Consider the following 22,585-nt stretch of genomic DNA (forward strand, 5'->3'; position numbering starts at 1 on the left):
GGTTTATTCTCTCTTCTCCTTTATTATTTATTTGTATTCGTGATTAATAAAATATAGTTTAGCTATTGTTCTTAACTTTTTATGATTAACACAAGTATATTTAATTTAATAAATTTTGATTGTGTTTTTGAGATAATGAGTACCTAACTTTAATAACTAGGGTTGTGGGAACCATAAGCGATTAACAAAGTATGAATAATAAATAAGTAAATCTTGAATAGTGTTGAAGCATGCATTGATAATTGTTTCGTCTAGAAGTCTTTTTAACGGTGCACAACATTAAACCTCGCCTTGTTACTACTTGCCGGACCAAGGAGGTAATCAACAAGAAAAGAATTATCAACATATATTTAGTGTGATACTATCTAATAGTCTAGTGTCGATTGGTGCGAAGTAATAACTAAGCCAAACATCGATGTGATGTCTAATATGTGGTAAAAGTTAGGGTTAGCAAATTATACACACGTAGCCGGACCAAGCTGCGGGGTGAAATTCTCTATTTGCCTTTCCAAGGAATTAGAGATACCTAACTTATCAATTTGCATGTAATACCCAAGAAAATGATTACTATTATTAGGATTACCGCGTTATGAGCTTATGGGAAACACATTCCTAGTTACTTTTAATAATCTGAATATAAATAAATACTTAGTTCAAAGCTATCTTTTTATTGTTTTTATTTTATTTCAATTTAAATCCCCCCATTTTTATATAACAACTATCTAGTTAAATATTTGTTATTGACAATATTCTTCCATATTCTCTGTGGGATCGACCCCGATTCATAGTTGGGTAAATATATTCCATACGATCGTTTATATTTCTTTTCAAAAAGTATATTTGAACGTTATCAAGAATGACGCCGATGCCGGGGAATATGGCTTAGAAATTGCCTTTAGTATTTATTTTAACTTGTAGTCCTCTTTTTTTTTATTTGTTTTAATTTACTTTTCTTTATTATATGTTTTACTCTTCTTGAGATGTCATCTGAAAAAAGTATGTAGTGTTAAGTGTTCTTGCAATTTTTGTACTTTTGATATTATGAATTCTTATAAGCTAATTTTTTCTCAACAAAATAAGTTGTGTGGGGACATGGAAGATTTATTAATATTGTGCTATAAATCAATATTTAAGTGCATGATTGATGAAGATAACTTGTATTGGGGTCTCGAGAAATTAAATTTTAAGCTGAGTGCACAGATTAAATCATATTGACACCCAACAATTTAGTAATAATATATGTGAGGAAGAAAAAATACTTATAAGTCAACTTGAAGAGCTAAAAGTTGAGGGCCAATTGCTTGATCATATTGTTATTAATGTTGTCACTGTTGAGAAGAGTGCACTAGAGTTATGTAATGAAATAGATAATAGTATTTTTAAAAACTCTAGTATGGTAAACATGAGGGTGTAAAAAATAATACAATTCATAAGTTAGGGCGCATTGGACCTCATTCCAATTATTTTTCCACATTATGTTTAGATGATGAGAAATTAATCGAGCCATCTGAGTCTATAGAAAAGTGTATGGAGGAGGAACAATGCGTCTATATTTTTGAATTTATTGTTCCAACATCGGAGAATTACATTCCTCAGTTAGGATCCAAGAAATGTATAATGCGATATCTATTGCTTGGGACCTTTATTTTTATACCACCACCCCTTGAGTGTAATAGAAAAATTGATGTGAAATTAGGGGTGCAATTCATAATTTCAAAGTGGAAGGAAAAATGGTAAAATTGATGTTGTCGTGCCGCGATGTTAAATTAAGCGCTTATTGGGAGGCAACCCAATTAGTAGTGTAGCTTCTTATTTTATTTTATTTAGTATCACTTTTTTTTTCTTTTCCTGTTTTTGCAAATTAGAGGAAGTCTGAGTACCAAAAAAAAAATTGAAGCGAAGGAGCATGTTTGAGCTTAAGTATGAGGTAACGACCCTTGATGAAAATTAAGAGAACATGATACTAGCTAGGCCTTAAGGCCTCAGGGAGTTTTCCTAGCACCTTATTTTAAATTTTATTTAATGCTTTGGGGACATAGCATCTTTTTAAGTGTGGGGTGGAGGAATGAATTCTTAGTTTTTACCGTTTTATTGAGTTTTTTTTTAGGATGGGTTCCTTGGCTTTTGTTTTCGGTTCTTTTCCTGAGGACAGTTCCTTTGAACAGAGTGTCTTTAATTTATTTTTTTAGGAATAAATTTTATTTTTATTTTTAATTTTTTGGAGAGAAAAGAAAAGACCCTTTTGAGTTATGTGATACTTACTATTTGGGCCTAAATTTGAGTAGTGTTTTCTTTTGAATGCTTGATTGCTAGTGAAATTACAAACTTTTTGATATCTAGGTTCATGGTTGTGACTTGGTATATAGCTTATTTTATTTTGTAGTCTGTTATGATCATGTCTCTCTTAGAAGTGGAATTGATTCATCTTGATTGATACTTGTTCCATGTGTGGTGAGATTTTGTTTATTTCATGTTTTGCATCTTAGTCTAGAACTTGGCATGTTATTGAAGCGAAATAAAAAGTGTTGCTTTGTTTAGAAGATGATAATAGACTTTCTTTGATTTGTCTGGTAATTTTAGCCTTTTCAGATATTTTATCACTAGATAGCCCTTTTGAGCCTGTAGCCTTTTGTTGGTAGCCATATTTTGCCCTTGACTATTTTGTTGAATCCCTAGTTTTTGCATCTTGCTTCCTTGAGCATTATAGCATAGACTTATTCTATTTATCAATTCTGAGAAAAAGGGATGGTTGAGTGTAAAGGTAATCAACGATAGCTACAAAGTGCTTAAAGTTCTCTTTGAAAGAATGTGACATGAAAAAAAAAAAGAGAAGAAGAATGTAACATGAAAAAAAAAAAAAAGTTACCTTGATGATGGCACTGGTCCTTCCAAGGACATCGTGCACCTTAACGCATGTAAAATACGTAAGTTGAGGGTGGCTATTATGAAGGGAAAAAACGATTGAAGCATTCTTGAGATGATGAGAATTACTTGTGAAATAATTGTTGAAGAGAGGGCTGAAAATAAAGAGAAGAAAATAATGGGTGATGAAGTCTAAAATTGCAAAGTGCTTAAGGAAGTGTAAGTCACTATTATATAGTTTTCCTACCCGTCCCCTAGCCTACATTGCAAACCGTTAAAGCCCTATTTGATTCTATTCAATCAGGCTTAATTAGTGGGGATGTACATAATGGGCAAGCATATGGTTCTTTGCGCATACATGTGAATTTTCATTGTGAGTGTGAGAATGTTCTTTGATGTTAAGTCCTTAATTTATATTCAATCTTTTGATTTGAGTATGTGGACTATTTCTTCTTGTGAGGGCAATTATTTCATGATAGATAGGTTATTTTATTAACTTTCTTTGATGAGAGTAGGTGAGCAAGCTTAAATTTGATGAGTTCAAAGTCCTTCCTTGAGGTTAGGAGGTTAGAGGTTTGTTGTTTATTTGGATGTCTTGTATAATGATTGAGAAGTCTACTTTTTGTTTTGAAATTAATATATGGCCTAATTGTTTGTATTAACCAAAGTGATGACATTGCTAGTATGATTTTTTTGGGATGAGTTTTAATGTTTGCTCGAGGACGAACAAAAGTTTAAGTGTGGGGTGTTGATGTGAGGCTAAAAATACATATGTTTAATCATTATTTCCTCGCATTTATTATTTATATTTGTATTTTTTGAGCATAAATTTTATATATTGTGCTAAATAGTATATTTTATTTGTAGAATTAAATTGGTGGAGAAACGAAGAAGTTTGGAGCTAAAACGAATTAAAAATGAAAGATTGAAGAAGGAAATCAAGCAGACAACTTAATGAATTAAATTTATTAAAATAATATATTCCTATAAATGGTGCAAAGTTGAATGCCAATTCAATGAGAATTAGGCTTGATGCAGCCAGCTGTCAGCTAACCGGCGTCTCTCTGCCGCCAACAATTTGGAGAAATCACGCGTGCGTACAGTGCTAATTCAATTTAATTGGGTTTTGTTTTCCTAATTTGTCTTGAACTGAATTATTTTATTTAGGGTTCCTATGTCTATAAATAGGGCATGAAAAAGTATTCTGTAGAGAGCTGAGAACCAAGATACAATACAAAATATAAAATTTCTTCTAGCTTAGGAACTTTGGAAGAGCCGCCGTGGAGGCCAGAGAATTGTGATTTATTCTTTCTTCTCCTTTATTATTTATTTGTATTCGCAAAGTAAATATTTGCCCACGAAAACTTTTTTTATTGCAAAATTTAGGACAATACAATAAAGGACAAAATAAGAATTTGGTATAATAATACAATTTTTTTATTTCTCTTTAGAAAACTACAAAGTTGAGTTAGAAACCCGATCTTTTTCATTAAAAAAGAAATATTTTAGAAATCCTCATCAAGGAAGGAGTCCCATCGCACATCCGATTCATGAACAGAGGATTCATAAACAGACAGGTGATTAATAACATGTAGTTTAGCTATTGTTCTTAACTTTTTATGATTAGCACAAGCATATTTATTTTAATAAATCTTGATTGTGTTTTTGAGATAATGAATAGTTAACTTTCACAACTAGGGTTGTGGGAACCATAAGCGATTAACAAAGTATGAATAATAACTAAGTAACTCTTGAATAGTGTTGTAACATGCATTGATAATTCTTTCGTCTAGAAGTCTTTTAAGGGTGCGCAACGTTAAAACTCGCCTTGTTGCTACTTGCCGGACCAAGGAGGTAATCAGCAAGAAAATAATTATCAACATAAATTTAGTGTGATACTATCTAATAGTCTAGTGTCAATTGGTGTGAAGAAATAACTAAGCCAAACATCGATGTGATGTCTAATATGAGGTAAAAGTAAGGGTTAGCAAATTATACACACGTAGCCGGACCAAGGTGCGGGGTGAAATTCTCTAGATGCCTTTCCAAGGAATTAGATATACCTAACTTATCACTTTGCATGTAATACACTAGAAAAGGATTACTATTATTAGGATTACCGCGTTATGAGCTTATGCGAAACACATTCCTAGTTACTTTTAATAATTTGAATATAAATAAATACTTAGTTCAAAGCTATCTTTTTATTGTTTTTATTTTATTTCAATTTAAATCCCCCCATTTTAATATAATGACTATCGAATTAAATATTCGCTATTGAAAATATTCTTTCATATTCTCTGTGGGATCGACCCCGACTCATAGTTGGGTAAATATATTGCATACGATTGTATATATTTATTCTCAAGAAGTATATTTGAACATTATTAGAGTTCTGAATATTTTGGAGAGAGAAACACTTCCTATTCGGTGAAGAACACTTTTAGTTTTTGGCGTTTTAAATTTTTTATATTGAATTTGATAAATTGAAGTTGAATTCGAAGTTGGTTTTCTTATAATTGCTCAAATTCATGTTACCCATAGTTGATTTAATGCAAGGTATAAATTCTTTGCACTTTTTGATGTGTCGCTAAAACCCCAATCTCTTGGGGTGTGATTATGTGGTTGGGTGTTGATTTAATTTGGTGGGTATTTTGAATTTCTCTTTTTGATAGTTGTTAATCATGGATTTGAACTGTTACCATGTGTGTAACTCATGAATTAAGGTGGCCAACTTGATTTTAGCTTCGATCTTGCATTGATGTTCGAAAGAGATCAATATGAGTGGATAATTAGTTTGATATTTGAAATTTGGTTATGCTTAATTGTTAGTCCAAGGTAGTAGGTTGAATTGAAAACCACATGAATGAGACTGAAAAGAGATTTGATGAACTATTGTTAGCAAATTGAAAGAAGATTAACACTATTGAAGATGACCCAACCTATCCATGATTATTTAGTTTAATGGGGAAATCTGGTACTACCCATAGTCATATCAATGTTCAACCCCCCACACCCCTAGAGTTAACTAAATTTGTGAACCTTTCCTTGCTTAGAGATTGTTACAATTGTGAGCCTAAATTTGTGTTGCTAAATTTGGTGGAATCATCCACTTATTTGCCTTGTTTACTACATTGAGACTTTTTGTGATTCAATTCCTTAATTGAATTATTAACCTCACATCATTCTTTGTGGGATTCGACTCTGACTCTTAGTTGGGTATTTTTATTGACAACGGCCGCCTACTATTTTGATTAGTTCTGAGGAGTAGTTTGAACGTTATCACGTTCCTTGTGAGAATCTTCCCATTATCACAAATGTTACAGCTAAAGGATGAAAAGTTATTGGGCAGCTACCTACTAAGGCATAATATGAGTCATTGTTTTAGTTTAACAAGAAGCCGAAGCTATTTCACAGCCATAAGTTGTTTGATGATCATTTGATGGAGTCTTTTTACATGTCTTTGAACTTTGCAACAAAACCAATTGTTTATATAGTTTCTGGAGGATTAATTTTAGAGAAAACTTATACTGATGCGACAACTATACTTGATAGGGTTTCGCAAATGGTAGGGCTTGGCACATTAGAGATTTTGAAGTCTTTGGTTATACTTATGCATTGAAGTTGTGTATAGAACCATTAAAAAGAGAGCAAGAGTGTGATTAAGATATGGAGCATCTAAAGAATTCTATGGATATTCTCACAATTTTTAAGGACTCACCATGGTTGGTATGAATATGCCAATGGAGAAACAAATTGGGCCATAATACTTTTGGGCAGTGAATAAATTTTTCTAGGGTAAGCCAATCTTTGACTGAAATCTGGGCTAGTAGAGGTGAAAGACCATTCGGGAATCGGTGAGGTGATATTTCTAGGCTTGGGTTATATTTTTTAATAGTCAAGACATTAAGGAGCCTGTAGGGATTTACAAAATTAAAGTTTTTAACCTGTAGGCTTGGTTATATTTTTAAATAAAAATGGGCAGAGCTATACTTCTAGAGGAGAATAAGATGCTCGAAGTGTATTAGAATCAAGGAGAACCTCCTTGGCTTCCCCTCGGAACACTTTTTCTCGAATGAGATACAACTTCTCATCATCAAACTGGCACTCACAAATCTGATCAACTAAGGATGACTAGACCTCTATGAAAGCAATCAAACCAGAAGTCTCCTAAAAAATTTGCAACCGGACAAGACTATTGGCTAACCTTTGAACATATCTAGCCAACGGTTTCCCCTCAATAATGATAGAGGTAAGACTCCCCATACTAGAAGTTTTCCTACTCAAAGAATCGACCACGACATTGACCTTTCCCAAATGATACAAGATTGTGATATCACAGTTCTTCAATAACTCAATCCATCTACATTTCCTAAAGTTCATATCCCTCTGACTGAAAATGTACTGAAGACTGATGGTTAGTGAAGACCTCTCAATGTACTGCAAATGAATAATGACACCATAGCATAAGTCAAAAGACTATGGCTGCAAACTCCAAATCATGAGTATGGTAGTTCTTCTCATGGGTCTTCAACTAGCTAGAAGTATAGACGATCACCTTTCCCTTCTTCATCAGAACACCACCTAACCCGACTCCTAAAGCATCATGATAAACGGTAAAGTCCACACCCTTCTCAGGTAAAGTCAACATAGAAGCCAAAGTCAATAAGGTGTTGAGCTTTTGAAATCTCCCCTCACACTCATCAGACCAGTAAAAGATCACACTCTATTGAGTTAATCTGGTCAAAAGGGATGCAATAGTAGAGAAGATCTGAACAAATTCCTTGTAATAGTCTGCTAGGCCCATGAAACTTTAAATCTTAGGAACTGAAGTAGGCCTTGTTGAACCTCTAACTACCTCAATATTAACTAGATCCCCTTGAATACCCTTCTTCGACAACACATGTCCAAAAAATGCAACAAAATCAAGCCAAAACTTTCACTTCAAGAACTTTGCATACAACTTTTGTTCCCTCAACCTCTAAAGCACAATCCTCAAATGTTGATCATGGTCCTCCTCAGTCCTTGAGTATACCATGATGTCATCAATGAAGACTATCACAAAAGAATCCAAATAAGGTCAGAACACCCCGTTCATTTACTCCATGAACATTGTATGGGATTTTGTCAAACTAAAAGACATCAGAAAAAACTCATAGTGCCCATATCGAGTCGTGCAAGTTGTCTTAAGGATATCTGATTTCCTAATATTTAGCTAATGATAATCGACCTCAAATCAATCTTCAAATATAAAGATGCTCCGTGAAGCTTATCAAATAGTCATGAATGCGCAGGAGAGGATACTTTTTCTTCATTTTCACTTTGTTCAACTATATATAATCAATGCGAACCCTCATAGTCCCGTTCTTCTTCTTCACATATAAAATAGGGGAACCCCATGGTGATACACTGGGGCAAATGAACCCTTTACTCAACAAGTCCTGCAACTGATTGTTCAAATCCTTAACCTATGTTAGAGACATGAGGTAAGGTGAAATAGAGATGGGCTTTGTGCTCGGTTCACCTATCCAAAAGAAAACCTTGAAGATCTATACGAAGAATATCTGAAAACTCCTGAACCATGGGATCATAATTCATAGGTGGTAGCTAAACACTAGTATCCCTGATAAAGGAAAAATAAGACAAACATCCTCTATCAACCATCCAATGATCATGAATAAAGAAGATAATCTTGCTAGGGTAAGAAACACTAGCACCCGTCCACTCAACTCTCGGGATGCCCGACATCACTAAGGTCACAATCTTAGCATAAGAAATAAGAATAACATGATACAAAGAGAGTCAATCCATAGCCAAGAAATATTGAAGTCTATAATTCCCTGAATGATCAAGTCTACCCAAGTATCATACCTAGCCAGAGAAACAAGATATGATCAATAAACTTGATCCACCACTAAAGACTCACCCACCAATCTAGAAACACAAATAGGCACATGTATGCTATCACATATCATATGTAATCCAACAACAAAATAGGTTTAAACAATAAGAAAAAGTATACCAGTTCAAATAATACAGACGTAGGTTGGCAAACTGGGACGATACCTTTAATCACAACATCAAAACTCTTGACCTCGGGCAACATTGTCCATTTCGACCACCTCTAGTCTGAGTAGAACCCCAACCTCTCCCATGTTAGGCTATAACTACAATACTAGAAGCGCTGTCCCCTCTACCTAACTGACTTCTACCTCAACCCCTGGTCAAAGGCATTGAACCTCTAGCTAGAGCATCTGAATAAGTATGTTGGGGTCCTAAATAAGTCTATAAAGGGCACTATGGTATTATGTGACCATGTTCTCCACAACTATAATAAGATCTTAGGGGAAAGACTATTGTTGTGTACAAGATGAGCTACAATGGCCACCTCAGCACGAACTGCTTTCAGTTGTTTGCATAGATGCTTGCACGGGTCCATGACACTGAGATGAATTGCCACCTCTATGAAAACCTTTACCTCTAGAAAAGCTGCCATAAAACTGAGTTGTAGCGCAGACTCTCTTGGGATCCCCAAATTCCTCTTTAACTATCAATTCTACCTCCTTGGTGGTGCTCACGAAGGACTAGAAGGGAGACCCCTCTTGAGCTGCTTTGAACACATTAGAATTGAGGGAAAATGTAAGTTCCCTTATCAATTTGAAGGCTTACTCTGCCTCATTCTGAATGATAGTCATATAAAGCCTAGTTAACTAATAGAAACGAGTCTCATACTTAGTAACATATAAACTACCCTATCACAGATCCTCAAATCACAGGTGACTTTACTCTCTCACGCTCTAAGAAATAAAACGATCCTAAAATTCTCTAAAGAATACATTCCACTAAACCGGAGGATATCCTACTGGCCCGGACCTCACATAAGTCCTCAACCACTATAGGCAGATCCACGGAGCTAGAGTACAACAAAATGAAAACCACAAGCATCAACCATACCTATTGTTCCCTCTAGCATCTCATGGCACAAAGTTAAGAACTCATAAGCATCCTCTCTACCACTTTGGAACTAGTATGGTTTCATCTTCTGAAACCTCTCATAACTGTATTGATCATCCACAGTCAAGACTACCTTAGGAGCAACTTGTACATCAACAATTGATGTGGGAACTACTGGTGGTTGACACACTTAATCAGCGAAAACCAGACCTTGATGGTAACATAGGGTCTTCGCCCCCCCCCCCCCCATATATCTTATCCTTCTGGTAATGTCAAAATAGGGGCCAAAGTGAGTCTATCTTTTAAATCATGGAAACTATTTTAACAAGCTTCTGTCTAAAGGAACTTCAGCTTCTTTTGAGTCAATGTCATCAAAGACGAAGAAATAGATAAGTATCCTTCCACAAACCTTCTATTAACCAGTTAAACCCAAGAAACAGACCAAAGTCTATGCCAATTCATAACCACCTCAATTTTCTGAAGATCAACTTGAATACCTTCACCGAAGACAATATGGCCAAGGAAAATATATCTCAACTAAAACTCACACTTAATAAACATAAAATACAATTCCCAATCCTTGATAATTTGAAACACAATCCTCAAATGCTCAACATGTTCATATTCACTCCGTGACTAAATGAAGTTATCATCAATAAATGCAATCACAAACATATTAAGATATTGCTTAAAGACTCTATTCATCAAATCTATAAATGTCGATGAGGCATTAGTCAACCCAAAAGACACCACCAAAAACACATAATAGCCATATTAAGTTTGGAAAACCATTTTCAGAATGTCACTTTCCTTTGCCCTCAATTATTGAAAACAAGACTAAAGGTTGATGGGTGGTATATTTACACTCAATTGAGGCCTATTTAGTTAAACAATTAGAGTCCTCAATGCCTAATGGTAATCTGATGATTTGATGCTATGAAGGCTAAGGTACAAGGAAAGGATGATGTTTGGAAGAATAGCCATAAACATGGAAAGAAGTGTAAACTCCACATTATTGATCGCCTAACAAGAAAGGAGGATCACCCAACTGGCACGACCTCACCCAAAATGACAATGCTCAACACTTGAATTAATTGAGATAGGTTGGAAATATTATAGAAAAATGATGACTCAATGAAAGCAAATGGCAAATTTGCTGACCATCACGAAAGGCGACAAGACTTAGAGAAAAATTGAAGGCTTAAAAGGAAAATAAAAGTGGTACTCGGTGATCCACCAAATTTGAAAGGAGGACTTGAACAAGCTCGCCAACTAAGGTTCAAACACCTAAAGCCTCCATCAAGAGAAAGGTGAGCTAAGGAGCAAACGACGATCCACCGAATGTGCATGCGAGCCCGACTAACATCGCTGAAATTGTCATGGAGTGAGTTTTGGGTCAAAATTTGGAAAACTATAAATAGCCCAACGTAGAGAGAAAGAAGGGTCAAAAAATATTTTCTAGAGACTCATTTTAATACTTTTTCTCTAGTGTTTTAGAGTGAGAAACACTTTACCTTGTGAACAATATCTTTAGTTTTGGGGTTCTCAACTATTCTCATAAAATTTACAATTTAAGGTTCAATTCAAAGGGAATTTGCTTATAATTGATTAATTTCATGTCACACATGCCTTCTTTCATGAAAGGTATAATTTCTTTACACTTTTTGATAGTTGGCTAAAACCCCAAAGTCTAGCGTTGTAATTATGGGGTTGGGCGTTGATTTAATATAGTCGGTATTGTGTTATGCTCTATTTTGTTGTTGGGCATCTATGGATTTGGTCTAATTATCATGGGTTTAACTTATTGGTTAAGGTTGCAAACTTAATCCTACTTCCGATCTCCAATTGATTCTCAAAAGAGATTGATTGGAGTGGGTAATTAGTTCAATACTTACAATTGACATTTGATGTATGTAGTTTACTTGAAAAAGAGATTATTAGTCGGATCTATTTTCCTTATTTCTACATCGAAAGAGAGAATAAAGTAAGGTAATGGGTTGTTTAGTTATGCATATAGATGAGATCGAAAGGAGATTCTATAAAATGATGCTATGAGATCGAAAAAAGGTTAGTGTCATTGAAGATGAACCAACCTATCCATGAGTGTTATCCCCACATGCCTAAACTACCAGTTAATTATTTGAATTTCTAAAAGTTTAATTTAATTTTTATTCTTGATAGAAAAATTCTTTCCATAAATTTGGTGGAATCATCCACCCATTGTTCTTATTGCTGCAAACGAATTAATACACATTCTAAACTTCTCGATAGAATTCTTTGCACTATATCACTCTCTATAGGATTCAACCCAAACTTTTAGTTGGATATTTTATATTGACGACGATCGCTTAGTCTTTGTATTTATTTTATAGAGTAGTTTGAGCTTTATAAAAAAGTGGCACCGTTGCTAGGGAGTGATGGCTAAGAATTCCATTTAAGAATTAGTTTATAATTTTTTTTTAGTTCTAGTAGATTGTTGCTTGGTGTTGTGGTTTGTTGATTTGCAGGTTTAGAACACGAGTGACCACGGTAGTTACAACGATAGTCACTATAAAATGACAATATGAGTGATTTAAATGATATGCACATGAATGTAATTCAAATAACAAGAGCCATCTAGTTACCTCTTATAGTAGGGAGGGCAATTTTCATGTAACTGAAAAAATGCTACAGCTGCAACAATTGAGAGGAATGTTTGGGGGTTTATCTCATGAATATCATCATGAAGACCTTCAGAATTTTATGTATGTATATGGGTCGTTTGTGTTCAAGAACATTTCACAAAAGTCCACAAGGTTGAGGTTATTCCCGTTCTTTTTGATGGGTGAAGCTACAAAGAGGTTGGCGGAATTCCCATATATTCCAATCATCTCATAACCCAGTTCTTGCAAGATCTCAAAGGTTATTTAGGCTTGGAATGGGACTAAAGGTTAAGGTATGATCAATTTGGCTCACTGACATCACCTTTTCAAAGCCTTGTTGCAATCACCTTCACCTTTTCTCAAGCACTTTTCATTCTTTTACACTTGATAACTCAAACTTGGACTTGTCAATCAATTTATTGGAAACCCATTTTTATTTTACCGAACTTTCTTTTTTCATATCAATTTTCAAATTGTTGTTCATCACAATCTCTCTTTTTATATAAGGATGGGTTCCTTTTTTTGTAACACACTTTAAAGTTGAGTCTCACTTCATCTTTCTTTGCCTTCCACTTGGTTTTCTTTCCTTCTTTTTTTTCCGCACCCCCAATTTAGGCTTTTGGTCTAAGTTGACTATTCAAACAAACCAATGCTTCGAAAAGGATTTATAGGTGAGAAGTTAGGGATAATTTGGCTCAATCTGTTTCAAGATGGTTGTCAGCAAACGATGCCAAAATTGTTGCACACCTTCACAAGGTAGTCACAAAAAGGGTATGAACATCTGGGTTCCCTCTCAAAATTTCTGCCCAAGATCATTTCTTACTTTCACCAAAGCTAGATTACTGGACTAAAAATACAAATTCTAAGATTCAAAAAGAATGCTTCAAAGTAAAACCTTACCACACGACACTTCAAAAAAAATTATTAAGCATTGCCCATCAAGATCAAAAGCGTACGTGCGATGTTCATTGTAAGGCTCACACAAAAATGCAACTAGTTAACACAAGATTCGAAAAGATCATTCAAAAGTGCAGTCAAATAGATTTCTTTTTACAATACCAACACTATATACAATGCTCATCATGAGTAATATCCAAGACATCGATATTGAACACAAATGATCCTCGAATAATTATCAACGAAAACTAGAGCACTTCAAATATTCAAAAACTCATGGGGCAATTGATAATGGAGAGACACAAAATTGAGCTACTAATCCATCAAAAAACTAAAATAATACCAAAAAATAACAAGCTACTACAATTATCCAAAAGTAAAACTGAAAGTAACAAAATACAATACAAAGGGGAATATTGGCACAAGTGCCCTCACCCCCACCAAAATAAACATAACAATATCCTCAATGTGTAATAAGAGAAAAAGAGAACTAAATTAGAGGTAAAAGTCTCCCTGACATGCTATGCTTGTGGAGTTTTGGCATCTTGGGTCTCAGGAGGAGTGATATCATCCTAGGCATCTTGTACCCGACAAAGTAATCACTAGAGGTAGTAAAGGGTCCAACCGGGGCATTAGTGCCCAGTACATCAACATGAGGAATGGTGGAGACTCCACTGGTGCCAACTAAGAAGGTCTTCTCAAGGGATCTCTCTAATAAAGCATGGACCATCGTCTCATCAAGATCCTGAAGCTCCAAAAATGTCATAGTAATCCAATTATGATCCTCCTCCCTCCTAATCTCCTAATCATCTATCTCTTTATCATCCACATCCTCAACTCTCTCCACCCCGTCATCATGAGCATCGACAGATAAAACCTCACCAATAGTCGTACCACCTGCACTTGGCTGCTCAGCCATGCTCGACACACTAATAGGTATATCCCTTGGTGCATCAGGCAATGGAATCTCACCCAACAACACAAATATATCTATAGACCTCAGCTGGTATAAATCAATCCTAAGAGTCCCTATCTTAGCCCTCATCATAAATAGAACATCTGAACTGCCCTCAACCTTTTCTCGTGCCTCTAACCTAGTAGTGAGGTTATCTAATCTCTCTCCATGTTAATACTAAAGTGGCCTCGCGCTGATTTAACATATCTATCATGGGCCAAGGTAGCTGCAATATCCCGATCAATCATCTTGGGCATAAACTTTCAACCCTGACTGCCCTCACATCTAGTTACAAGGAAAGATTGTAGTTTTGGTAGATCATGACCTAGGTCAAGAGGGGTCGGGAGATACGAGTGGGCGAGGTGCAACATCAACAGAAGTATAGGGTGAGGCATAGTACAGGGCTGGGGTGTACCTGATTGCTCCATAGAAAGAGTGGAAGGATTGGCCTCAGCCTCAAGAGCAGTAAGATCTACTGCGGGGATAGTATCTAGTGGTGGCACCTTCCGCCTAGCCTCATCATTCTATAAGTAATCAGCCTTGATCCTCCGGATGTGATTAGAGGAGGCTAGGGTGATCCATAAATCAATCTTCTCCTGAAAAGGAACTCCTTCATTTTCACATTGTTGTGTGATCAAGGCCAGAAATGGAATGGATGTCTACTCTTGTCTGGCACTCATCAATATCTCATCAACAATAATCCTACCAACACTAATCTCTATCCTGTCTATGATGCTTCCAACTAGCACAACTTTTGGAAGCTAGAAAATGGAATCATTCTTAGATGTCATGATATTGCTACTAATGAACCTGAACCAGTATCTGGAGGCGATGTTCATATCTTTCTTTACAATATTTTCTTCCTCAACCATCTATGGCGAGGAGATGTCAGAGATAAGAGGAGCCAATCAACCCTATAGTTCCTCTAACTCTTTATTAATTCTGAGTGTGAAATATGCATTACTAGTTCCTTCTGTATCGAATATCTCATTTATCTTTCATGCTTGGCATTGCACCATCTTGCCACCAACTTTGACTTTTTCCAAAGGCTTCTAAATTATTCCCTTCTTCTTCTTCTTTTGCAAAGGTTTTTTGTAGGTTGCATAGAACTCCCATACCCATGCCATTACATAAGGAGGTCGAGGTCTTGTGAACCTCTCAAACCCATGAAATTTAATCATATCTCATATAACTGGGTAGTCACTCATCACCCTATTAGTGACGAGTCTTCTCTCCTCTAAAATAGTGTGTTCTACAGTAGCCTTAAACCTTTTGAGGGCTCTTGGACTGAGGATCCAGAGAACACAAGAAGTGGGTAATTGATCTTGAGAACGTTGCACCAACTTGGAACGGATATCAGTCCTTTTTCTAACAACTCCTTTTCTTGGTTGCTCATTATCACATGTCGAGGAGCGTAGAGTGGTTTATTATTGAGAAGGCTTATTTATGGCTATCACCTTTTGCCTTTTTGGAGGAGCAGACGATTCCCTGTCAGATTCTGTATCAGAAGTCACAACTTGCTTCCGTTTTTTTAGCCAATTCCTTTAAGGCACCAGCATTCAAACATAGGTTTGGTGAAGTTTAGTTTAATACAAACCCAAAACAAGACATATTTCAAAATTTTGTTCTAAGGGTCGCCTATTGAGAAGCCAATCCGCCTAACAAGCTAGGCAAGCGAAAGTGAGTTTGCCGAAGTTGATAGTGTACAAATTCAAAGAATTCAGGCAAGATGGGTGGAGTCATCACCAACTCAGCGATTCACCAAATTGGTTTTGGAGGGTTAAGACAACTCCACAGAAAGTGACAGTGCAAAATTTTAAAGAACAAGCACAAAGGGCGATTTCCACTCTCACTTGGTGATACACCGAGTGAGTTTCGGCAGACTAAGACAAGCCTGCCAAATAGGACTGTACCCAGGTCATATATTCAAGCAAGAAAGGCACGATGTTACTTACTCGCAGATTGACCTAATTGCCTTGGGGAGCTAAGACAAGCCTGCCAAATACTCGATGTTCAGCCGAGTACCTATTTTTACAAAATTGACCACAATACGCAACAATACCCAATTCTCAATTAATTCTACAATATATCCACATGCTTCTATTACCCATGGGTACTCAAACTTCCCCCAAATACCACAAAGTCTTACCCAAAATGATGATTTTCTCTTAAGGAAGTCGTCACTCCATCTATCATTGGGTAAAATCATTCAATCGGAGTAACATTGGGCTAATCAGACTTCACCAATACAAAATTCAATAAAGACCCTGAACACACAAGGGTTCTACTTAACATTTTCTCCAACATAAGCAATTTTAGCAATTTTGGGCACAAATTTGACTATCTAACTTATAGCCATTGTTCAATAAGATCTATTTAGAATTACCGAAACAAATTAAACAACAATATGCTTCAAATAGACGTAAGACCACAATAAATAACACAAATATACTCATAAATGATAAGATGGAAATTGAACACCAACCATAGATAGTAGCACAACACAGAAAATGAGGGAAATAGGGTTGGGGTCGAGATGCAAGCAATCAAACACACTCCAATCACTCAAAATCATGCACAAGAGGCACTCACACACTAAAATGAGGGCATTGGAAGCCTAGGAGGGAAAATAAACACAAAGATATGAAAGGGTTTATATTTGAACATGAAAAGACTATTGGCCTATTTAACTCAAAACCCATTAGGAGGACTATGACTACCGTCGTCGAACGCATTTTGTGAATCGCCGTAGGAGCTAAATCTCACCAATGAGGCATGAAAGGATACCAAACTTGAAAGCTGATTCAGTGAACTTGATAGAGTTCGCATAGTGTACTTTGGTGTATTGCCAATTGGAGCTCAGATCACCTAAGTTGACAGTACACTTTTTCACCTTTTCCAGCTTAGAAGGCGGACATGAATAAGTCTGCACAATGTCTTCGGTTGATGACCGACATGGTTTTGGCATCGCTTAAAGTATCTTTTTCAATACTTAGACTTCATTTCAACCTGCACTCACAACACACATTATTGAAAGCAATATAACAAAAGTAAAGCTTGGGTTGCCTCCCCATAAGTGCCTCATTTAACCTTGTGGCACAACATAGTTCTAAATCCCTCAACAATCATTCTTGGGATTTAGTATGATATCACTAAGAAAGGTTCATTTTTACCTTGGATTGAGATGGGTGGAGATCTGGCACATTTAAGTCTCCAGCTATTTGATAGACACTGAATGAGAGGTCACTATTTGAGATAAGGTGGATATGGCAGTTTTCAAGTCTTTCAACACCTTGTCTGACCCTTCAACCTTGTTGAGGATCCATGTGAGTATTTTCTCTATCCGGTTTCCTTATGAACTAGCTGGTTCTTTTGGTCTTGGACGATCCTGGGGAGGAATGTACCTATCTTTTTTTTGCCTCCTTGTCTCTCCAGTTTAAACCTCTTCAATCTTTACAACCGTTATCTTGTTCTTTGTTCCAACCTTGGTTTCCACCTTGTCATTGGTAGTTTGGTTGAGACCCCTCCCCCCCCACAATTTGTTTCTCAAGTATTGTACTTATTCATCGTACAATGCCTTAAAATTGGTAACTTTCGGGCACGCCCACTACTTGTTCCAACCACATTAATTGGTTTCAATCCACCTTCCATGACATGTTTGGATAAAAAATCAAGTTGACTCATCATTAGTCCATGTTTTCAATTTTCTAATGCTCTTTCTCAATTTGTTATTTTCTCATGCTCAGTTGTAAAGAAGACTGTAACACCCCGTGTCCGAAACGGACCAAAAATGCAGATTTTTAGAAGTTGCAGGTGCAACTTATGGTCACCATCCACGGACCGTAGGTCAGACCACGGCCCGTCCTGGTGGTCCGTGGTTCGCCACTGCAACCCCTCCCCAGCCAGCTCAGAAAAAAATTAGCTAAGTCTCGACCCACGGACAGACCCATGGTCCGTAGATCAGACCACGGTCCGTGGTCTGTGTTCGTGGATCAAGATCTCCTTTACCCAGCCTCTGACACAAACTACGGTTGACCAGCACGGACCGTCATTCGATCCACGGTCCGTAGGTCTGACCGTAGATCGAAGGTTAGAAGCCAGTTAGCTGAAAATTATGATGGGTCAACTTCATATGGTCATAACTTTTAGCACAAAATGAATTATGTGTCCCATGACCTATGGTTAGATAGATAATTGAATTATCTTTCCAACTCCACCGATTTTGCTAAATTCTGACCTCCGAGTAAAAAGTTATGCTCGTTTTAGTGAAGGCCTGTCGAGCAGGCTTGACTTACGGACGCAATCTACGGACTGTAGATTGACCTACGGCCCGTAGGTCCAATCCGTAGGTCACTCCGACAGCAGTTAATTCAGGGTCCTTTGGTCTTTTCCTATTTCGTTTAACCCCTAAGATACGTCGTTTAGACCCTAAATCATGAGATTTTAATTAGTTTAACCCTAGAAACATAACTAGAACTTACCTAAGTTAAATCATTAATCAAACTTAGAAGAATTAGAAGCAAGAGAGGAGAAAAAGGTCAAGAACACTAGTTCAAGAACGCAGCGAGGTTTCTTCAGTTCCAGCCCCGAAATCGAAAGATTTCTCCGTGGAATTCGTCACCAGGTATGTGGGATTTCACTAGTGGGTTCCTTTCGCCCATTAGGTCCCTAGAATTTAGTCAGATTCTTGATTCCATGATTATGAACAGACCTAGGGTTTCTAGAATCTCAACAGATCATCATGAATTAGTTATTTAACTGTTCCAAATCAGATTATCATGTTATTGCTCAGTTTCTTACATAAATTTCAGAACCCTAACTATGTATTTCATTAGTTCTTGAATTACACATGCTAGGTCAGATATTTCAGTTATTCAGATATACAGGCTCCAGTTTTATGCCACATTATCAGTATATTTCAGCATAAACCCTATTTTGAGTTATAAATCATGAGAAGTTTTTCTTTAAGACAACACTTGGGTTTTAAACTGAGTTTTTGAGAAAGTTAAGATGAGTTTTGAGAAAGAGCCTCTAAAACATGATTAGTATGACAATTGAGTAGGTCATCAATGTATGAATAGTATGGTATCTAGATATACCATCAATGTTTATGTAGTATGACTTCCCAAGTCATCAATGATCAGAGTATTGTTTTCTAAAAAGGAGTTTTCAAGTATGAGTATCTACATGTCAGTATTTTTAGTTATTCAGTATTTCAGTCATAATATATTCAGTTATACATGCCTCAGTTATGAATGCATCATTATCCGATTAATTGTTGCATTCTCAGTTTGCATGTTCAGTTTCGAGCTATCCAGTATTTACAGAAATTCAGTCATTACTAGTTAACCACTTAATTCATTGGGAGTAGCATAATACCGAGTTGGACTAGGGTTTCAGCGTACCCATATAGTCCAAGAACTACGAGCCACGTAGGTGTAAGTCCCCTCTGTGGGTAACATCAGTTTAGTGATTACACCAGCATGCCTCTATACCTCTGGCAGGGTATATTGGGTCCTCTCGATGGGGCGTATACATCGTACTCCACATTTAGCTCATGTGGTTTTATGTCGGTTATTAGTAGCTCCCACAGTTCAGTCAGACTCTATTGCATTGACCATATTTCAGTACAATCAGTATTCAGTCTCAGCATGTTATAAATTTGGTCATTGCATTCAGTTAGCTCAGTATTCAGTATTTTCAGTATCTATATCATGTTCAGATTATATCATTGTTCAGTATGCTTTGTTCAGTTATGTGTTATTTCAGTTTTACTCTATCCTGCATGCTCAGTACCCTTCAAGTACTGACGCATACGTGCGCTACATCTTCTCGTGATGTAGGTTCAAGTTCTCAGCATCCAGATCACGCTTAGATCGGTTCCCGATCTCCAGTCCAGCAGAATCAGTGTTGAGTCCTCATTCTCCGAGGACAATAGTCATGAGTTTCTTTTCAGTATTTTAGTCCTTTAGTTTCAGTTTTGCTAGACTTAGCTGGGGCCTGTCCCAACATTTCTAGTTAGTTAGAGGCTATTTTCAGATATAGTTAGATTCAGCTTAGTATCTTCAGTTTGATATTTCTTTTGTATTAAACTCTCAGATTTGATATATTCAGTTATAGTATATGGGTATTCCCCATCTTTTCAGATTTATTTTATGATTTAGCTTCCGCATCAGTTAGTTATCTTTAGTATGCTCATGATCATGCCAGCAGGGTTAGCTTGGGATCACTTGTGGTCCTAGGTCCCGTGTCCGCGTCTCGGGGGAAGCTTGGAGCGTGACAAACTTGGTATCAGAGCATTAGGTTTAAGAGTCCTAGGATGTTTGAAAAGCCGCACTAAGTAGAGTCCTTTTCATGGGTGTGAAGTGCACCACATCTAATGAGAGGGAGGCTATGAAGTGTTTTAGGAAAACTTCACTTTCTTGATATTCTTATCGTGCGTAAGGTATGACCTAATTCTATTCTAACTCGACGCCCTACGTTTCAGTGATCATGCCTCCCCATAGAGTTAACGCTAGGAATGCGAATGCCAGGAATGCTAACGCAATTCCTCTAGTCCCAGATCAGGGAGTTTCGAATGCAGAGTTTCAAAACACTATTCAACTTTTGCTCAAAGTATGAATAATCAGAACAATCAGCAGGTTGAAGGAGATAAGCTTAGGGAAATTGCTAAGGTAACCAAGAAAGCTAAAACAGGGAACTATGAGTACTCTCAACAGAAATCGGGTGGTGAAAGTCACTCACAGTTTCGACAAGATTAGAATAGTAGGGCACCAGGCTCTAAGTCTTAGGGAAGTGTTTCAGGAAATAGGACTTACCTAACTTGTCCAAAGTGTGGTAAGAACCATCCAGGCGAGTGTCTTGCAGGCAAGGAAGGATGTTTTGGGTGTGACCAGTCTGGTCATAGGGTGAAGAATTGCCCTTCTGCCAGGAAGGGGCTAGAAGGTAACAATAATAGGCCTCAGTCTACAGCTCCACCAGCACCAACAGGTCGCCCGACTCAGCAGGGTAACTCTTCTGGTACTGGTGGCGGACAACGCCAAAACAGGCTTTATGCTATCCAGGCTCCCCAGGACCAGGAAGATTCTCCTGATGTTATCACTGGTACGTTTCGAGTCCTTCTTTAGATATTTTGTAGTGTTAGATCCAAGGACTATTCTTACCTTTGTAACTCTCGTTATAGCAGTAATCTTAGGAGTTAGTCCAGAAACTCTTTCAGAACCCTTCTCAGTCTCTACTCCAGTCAGTGACTCAGTTATAGCTAGACGGGTATACAGAAATTGCCCTGTCACAGTTTCTCAGAAAGTCACCTCAGCAGATCTTTTAGAGTTAGAAATGGTAGATTTCGATATCATTCTAGGCATGGATTGGTTTCAGTTGTGTCATGCCTCAATCGATTGTAGAATTCGGGTTGTTCAGTTCCAATTTCCAAATGAGCCAGTCTTAGAATAGAAGGGTACTAGCTCAGTACCTATATGTTGATTATATCTTACCTTAAGGCCAGAAAGAGGTGAACCTAGAGGGTGGTGTAGCACATATTGAGGAAAAAAAAGGAAGGAAGTAGAAAAAGATGTTCATCGTCTTGCTCTCTTAGGAGTTAGTCTTACTGACACATCAGATGGTGGTGTGATAGTCTAGAATAGATCAGAATCTTCTTTGGTAGTGAAAGTTAAGGAAAAGCAAGACAACGAACCAATATTACTTGAACTCAAGGGTGCAGACCATCAACAGAGAGTGGAGGTTTATCTCCCAAGGAGGAGATGGTGTGCTTCGCTACCAGGGTCGATTATGTGTTCCTAATGTGGGCGAGTTGAGACAACATATTCTTGCAGAGGCCCATAACTCCAGATATTTTATCCATCCAGGCGCCACTAAGATGTACCGCGATCTGCGGGAAGTCTATTGGTGGAATGGTATGAAAAGAGATATAGTAGATTTTGTGGCTAAGTGCCCAAATTGCCAGCAAGTCAAGGTAGAACATCAGAAACCAGGAGGTATGACTCAAGAGATTGACATTCCTACTTGGAAGTGGGAAGTGATCAACATGGACTTCATCACAGGTTTACCTCGTACTCGCAGACAACATGACTCCATTTGGGTGATTGTTGATAGGGTTACTAAGTCTTATCGCTTTTGGCGGTCAAGACTACAGATTCGGCGGAGGATTACGCCAAGCTTTACATTAATGAGATTGTGAGGTTGCATGGAGTTCCTTTGTCTATCATCTCAGATAGAGGTCCTCAGTTTACATCTCATTTCTGGAAGTCATTTCAGA

The sequence above is a fragment of the Solanum stenotomum genome, chromosome 5 (assembly GCF_019186545.1).
Source record: "Solanum stenotomum isolate F172 chromosome 5, ASM1918654v1, whole genome shotgun sequence".
Classification (NCBI taxonomy): Eukaryota; Viridiplantae; Streptophyta; class Magnoliopsida; order Solanales; family Solanaceae; genus Solanum; species Solanum stenotomum.